The sequence below is a fragment of the Thamnophis sirtalis genome, unplaced genomic scaffold (assembly GCF_051295495.1).
Source record: "Thamnophis sirtalis isolate CommonGarterSnake01/CBP01778 unplaced genomic scaffold, rThaSir2_p1.2 scaffold_3, whole genome shotgun sequence".
Lineage (NCBI taxonomy): Eukaryota > Metazoa > Chordata > Lepidosauria > Squamata > Natricidae > Thamnophis > Thamnophis sirtalis.
In genome coordinates, this window is record NW_028261383.1 from 169,328,648 (window position 1) to 169,335,294 (window position 6,647).

A 6,647-nucleotide genomic window follows, 5' to 3' on the forward strand; every position below is an offset into this window, starting at 1 on the left:
CTCTGGTGTCCGTGTTTGTGAGTTTTTTCTTTTGCTTTAGTGGAATCCTGCAAAGTTCTGCACTCCTGTCAAATTCTGCTCTTGTTTTTCCCATTATTAAGGGGAAAAAGTAACATTATTAAAGTTGCGCAGTTTAACTGTATTTCAACCAAGAATCCAGAAAGAACAGACACAAGGAGAGGGCAGCCTAGCTGCAAATCGTCATGTCTACTTGGAGGAAAGGGAAAAGGTATGAAAATGACACGAAAAATGCATAGGAAAATATTGATCTCTAAAACAGCACTTCCTGTGCACCTTCAGCTGCCACCTCCTTTTCACCCAGTAGAGCAGATGAGATAATTGGATTATTGGCTGGGGAGCTCTGCTATCAGATCACCTCTGGAATGAGCCATAATCTCCTAGACTGACCTGCCTCCCCAGGTTGTTGTGAGGACAGCATGGGATAAACCCACATCGAGCTCTCCAAGGAGAAGGTCAAGATAAAAAAACCTGATAAATAAAAGATGATTAGTAAGTGCTTGAAAATGCTGCTAAGTGTTATTCAGAGAATGCAAAATAGGCACGTCCCAGCCAGAACGAGAGATTATTTATTACCATACAATTGTTGGGAAAGAAGAAGGGAGGGTACCAGGGGGAGAAGAAACAAAGCATTCCAGTGCTCCAGGAGTCAGCATTCATATTGACCCAATGAGGACGGAGCTGCTCTTCTTGTCTTGCCTGCCTTTTTTTGGTAGTGGGTCGGTAGCTAATTGTTCGCCACTCAGAGTTACCTTCAATGAGATGAGTAGCTGTTGTGGCCCAGCAGGAGCGGTTGGAGCTGCCACCAGACTCCGACAGCGAGGGGCCCTCTGAGTCGGCTCTGGAGGATGTGGAGGACCCTGGACAGGGTTCCGACTCTGAGCAGGGCGCAGAGATGCTGGTTGGCCACCAGGAGGCACCTGAGCCTTGGACCAGTGGGGAGGAGACAAGGGAGAGTGATCTGGACGCCAGCAGTAAGTTGTTCCTGGATGCCCGCCAACGATGAGCTACTAGGCGTCAAGAACAATTATGCAATTACAGGAGGTGATTGTACTCAGCTGGTGGTCATTAGGCTCCTCTCCAGACTCTAAAAGGACTGCTTGTGCACACGCCCCTCTTGCAGAAGTTAACGCAGGAACTAATGTTGGAGAACATTATTGTGAGCTTGGCAGAGTGGATAGCTGCCACGGCTTATCTATGCTGGATTGCTGCACAAGCTTGTCTGTGCCGGCTTGCTGCCAAGGACCTGTCTGTCTGTTAATTAAATGCCGTAACTTATCTTTGGCTCGGAGTGTGTTGCTGTGGGACGAGGGGGGTTAGAACAGGTAGCTATATACATTTGATTAATTAAATAAATAAATAGAATCTCCTGCAAACATCAGATTCACATCAAAACAGCTCAGTGCAGGTAGAAGTACTTCTAGCAAAGGAGCTAGGAACCATAATTAGCATGCCACATTTAAACTATGGGCTAAAATTGCAACCATTCCTTGCTTAAAGTGACCCACAAATGGATTTTGTGCTATGGTGTTCCGTGTTGACTTCACAGGCACTCATGGGATGACCCTGGTTCAGTGCATAGAAGACTTCATTACAAGATTTAATGCCCGCACAAGAAATTCTGGATTTAGTAGTGACCAGCTTGGATGCTTGGAACCGAGTGGTACCACCAAGTTTTAAAATATAGAAAATCAAGGAAAAAGTGACAAATACTGAGAATGGCTTTCCAGGTGAAAGATATCATAGAGGACTGAGTAGGTAAAAGATCAATGCCAGCTCGAAACACTTCAGACTAGTGGTGGGTTTCAAAAATTGTTCGAACCTACTCTGTGGGTGTGGCCTCCTTTGTGGGAGTGGCTTGCTGCCCATGTGACCGGATGGGAGTGGCTTGCCACCCATGTGACCGGATATGAAGATGCCGACGACACTTGTCAGAACCACCTTAAATTACCTCACACACAGCACTGGCATGCATAAGAATATGATGCAAACTTGTTTTTTAAAAGGCATCTTTGGTTTGCGTTAAAACAACTTCAACAGACGGAATGTTCTGATTGCACCACAAACGCAGTAGTCATCCTTACCTTTCACAGAGGCACTGAGGTTTATAAATAGGAGCATGATAGTGTAGAATAATCCTATCCAAGGACCAGTGGTGGGTTTCAAAAAATGTTGAAACCTCTTCTGTAGGTGTGGCCTGCTTTCCGGGTCCACTGGTGGAACCTCTTCTAACCGGTTCGGTAGATTTGACGAACCGGTTCTACCGAATAGGTGCGAACTGGTAGGAACCCACCTCTGCTTCAGACCCATAAGTCAAAGGCCAGTACTGTCCTGTGTGGCTTTGTGCTGGCGTAGAAAGTCATATAGATTGCCAATATTAGCTGTGATGTCACCTGAACATGAGGAGCTGAGGAGCAATAAAACTTTGTTGGATTTTCATTATGATAACTACCGGGTTAGTTGACAATTGCTTTGCTAACAATGCCTGCACCATAATCAAAAATGCTAGACTTCTTGAGTTTGAGTTGGCAACTCAGCCAAGCCAAGGACCAGATTCGCATGCAGATGCTCCTGAACTTCTAGCACCATAAGCCTTTTTTTTTCTTAAGGATCTTCCCTCTCTCTCAAGGATCTTCATTACCTACAGGGTGGAGTTTGAAGAATTATACTTGTGACAATAGAAACAGAAGCCACCACAAGTCCTACGGGCCTACGAAAGCCAGATGACTGTCATAGTAGTCCAGTGGTGGAATTCAAATAATTTAACAACTGGTTCTCTGCCCTAATGACCATCTGGGTAGGTGGGGCTCAGTGGTCATGTGACTGGGTGGGCATGGCCAACTCAACGTCACTCATGTCGATGGGCGCTTCGCCTTGGCTGTTACAATGTGATAAGGGTTAACCGGAGAGGCAGATTCTGTAAGCAGGCAATAAAGATTAGGCTAGAAACAACACCAGAATGTTTCCTTCCTGCCTTCCTTACAGGATTAGCCCTGTAAAGTGGGAAAAAACAAAAGGAGATTTCTTCGAACAACCAATTCTCCGAACTGCTTAGAAAGTTACCAACCGGTTCTCCCGAATAGGTGCGAACTGGCTGAATCCCATCACTGTAGTAGTCAGACAGGGAAGCAAAGCTTCTAAATATGACATTTCCAAAAACTGTCATCTACCAATAAAGCTTTGCGTCAGTTACATCTGTTCTACCAAGAGAAAAAAATATTTGTAGCTCAGGATTGAACTAAGTTGAGGTCCTTGGTGCTCTCTAAGCTTGGTTGGGTTTTTTTTGGAGATGTTTCATTACTCAACTAGATAAAAGCGTCAGTATTAGAATGTAACCTATTTGGGTAATGAAACATCTGCAAGGGGAAAAAAACCAAGCTCAGAGACCACCAAGGACCCTACAGTGTTTGTTCTCCCAAAGAATTGTATATATAATTTTGGTCAGAAGAAAGAAGACGTGATATAAATAGCAAACAATTGTTTTTTCCCCCCTTTCAACTATAATAATAAGAAGGAAATGTTGATGCATACTTTTGGTGATTATTAAGTAGAAATGTTAACATCTTTTAGATTGTTTTAGACCTTAAATGGTTATTTCGTTAACACGTAATTAACTAATCTGGGATTTAGGGAAAAGACCTATAAATCTTATTAATAAATTTCTGTTTAGAAATGGTTATAAAGGTAAATCTCTTTTGGGCCCGTGGAGAGGAGAGGTGAGATAAATAGTAAATAATTTTTAGCTAACTACAATAATAACAAAGAAATGTTAATGGATAATATTTAATGATACATACAGGTGTGTTGTATCAGTAAAAATAAAATGGACAGAAGTGTTAATCTGTGAGTTTGGGGGGGGGGAGGAGAGGGAATGTTAGATATCCTTTTAACTGACTTTCTTTTAGAATATGTTATAAAGATGTAAAGTTGTGGCAGATTTATTGAGACTGAAAAAAAACTGCCGGTAGGTGGTTGTGTCCTTAAAGCCCTAATTAAATGAAAATTATGGTACAGTGATAGTAAAATACATAAATTCTAAAATGTACAACTCAACCTGAATGAAATATATGTAATGATCGTGGAAGAAACGCCAAAATGTACCTGTAACCAATTGACACACTTTCTACAAGATGTAATGAAAGGTGATTCTTTTTTTCTGTGTATTTTTGTTTAATAAAAACAATAAAACCTTTTTTAAAAAAAGAATTGCATATTTTCTCAATGTACTACAAGCAAAACCCAGGCCAAAGTATCTTAAAGGGTTCCTATTTTTGACTGAAACCTTTATTGATTTACCCAAACTCCTGGTCTGTGTATGAGGAGAACCTCACTTACAATGTCATTTAATAGGGGAAATGTACAGTTGTTAATTATTATTCATTGTAGTAATGCCATAGATATCATTCAATCACCCTGCAATATTTTTAAAAATTGGCAGGATTATCTGTACTACACAGTATATTTCTATATTTGTAATCCTCCCATGAGCCAAGGTGGCGCAGTGGTTAAAAGCAGCACTGCAGGCTACTGCTAGATCAGCAGGTCAGCGGTTCAAATCTCACCGGCTCAGGGTTGACTCAGCCTTCCATCCTTCCGAGGTGGGTAAAATGAGGACCCGGATTGTTGGGGGCAATATGCTGACTCTCTGTAAACCGCTTAGAGAGGCCTGAAAGGCCTATGAAGCTGTATATAAGTCTACTGCTATTGCTATTGTTTTCTCATGAATCTTTCAGGTTTTTCTTTCCATGAAATTCCACAACGGAGTCATTTATTTTGTGAGATGGTTTTTTTAAAATAAATTTGACAGATGAATAAATAAATTTGTATAATTTATGACTAGGTTAAACTGTGGAAGCATACTTATAAAATTGAGAGAAAATTAAATACTTGCAAAGGAATATTTATTGTTCTTAAGTTGCATTGAAGGAACATTTACTATGTTGTATTTGTGCTGATAAATAAATAAAGGGAGACTAGTATAGATCTACTTCAAGCTATTTAGCTCTCATCAGCTAGCCATACCCTTACTGGGATTCGAACCTGGGCTGTATTACATATTAGGTAGATGTGTTAACCACTAAGCCACAAGGTTCTCCTCCTTTATCAACTGAGCCAAGGAAATAGGTATGTATTTAGTGTCACAACCCCTGGTATGCCCAAATATGGGAGGAAGCCTATTGTTTCCTTTCTCTGTCTATCGGCTCGTCACAAGAGACCATCCAGACAGAAACCCAATGTTTTTACAAAGGCAACAGTAAAAATATTGGGTTTCTGTCTGGATGGTCTCTTGTGACGAGCCGATAGACAGAGAAAGGAAACAGTAGGCTTCCTTCCATATTTGGGCAAACCAGGGGTTGTGACACTAAATACATAACATTTACTATATTTATACAATTAATTAACTGTACAATTAGTTATTCATTGACTTAATAAGCAGCCACCATTATTTTGTGTGTGAAGTCTATCAAAAAGGGTTCCACCACAAATGCGCGTACGACAAAAGCGCGTGTGACTAAAGCGCGGTGACAAAACCGCACCGTCAAAACCGCGCGACAACAGCGCGCCGACAGAAGCGCGCTGTAACATAACCCTAAACCTAACCCTAAACCTTACCTTAAGTTAAATCGCGCTTCTGTGGGCGCGCTGTTGTCGGCGCGCTGTTGTCGGCGTGCTTTTGACATCGCGGTTTTAGCGCTGTGGTGTTGTCGGCATGCTTTTGACGTTCGCGGTTATGTCGTGCCACGATCAAAAAGAAACCATACCTTACGCTTTCTTGTACATGTCAAGAAAGTAGTAAGATTTTAAAAGAGTCAAAATTGTTACTTGAAGCATATTGACTGCTATCTGCTACCTAACCTGTAGAAAAAAAATAACCAAGGGGATAGTTTTAATTTACTTTTTGTAAAATCCCCACTTACTTTAAAAAAAACAAAACAAGAAAGATCATATTGTTTTACTACAGCATTATTGTTGTTGTTGTTGTTTTAATTTATCATCTTGGCTCATTTTTCTTCCTGTTGGGTGGTAGTTAGCAATCAGCATTGACTGAACCTCACCTGTTCAGGTGTCCTTGGGCTGAAAAACAAAGGAGCAAAGAGCTTGCTCTGAGTTCCTATTGTTTCAGATGGCTAAAATATTAGCTTTATACTTTCTTCTGTTGGGACAGAGCCAACAGGGAACTTTGCAACAGAATGTCTCAATGGGCTGCTTCACTCAAAAGGAGGAGTTGGAATGTTTGAACTGAGCTTGAAACACATTTCTCATTTTGTGAACATCTTTTAAGTAGAGGAGCAAATGAGATTTGATCATTTACATTTAAAATGATTGATGGGAAACATGAAAATGAAGGAACATGTTTTAAAAGGCAGAATAGCTGCCTGCAGCTTCCTGTCCATCCCCCTTTGTCAATGAGCCATTAAAGCCGGAGCTGGTCCACTTTACATAATAAAGAGTTCTCCCCTTCAGCTCCAGAGTGATGGGATTAAGGCATGAGAGCTTGTTTCACGAGAGAGAGGGGGTAGGGAGGGAAGGAGGGAGGGAATCAGTCCATTGGTAATTCAACCAATGGAAAAACTGTAAATAAATAAATTTTGCATTTTAAAATTTTTGTATGGGTGCTTCTGTTGGAA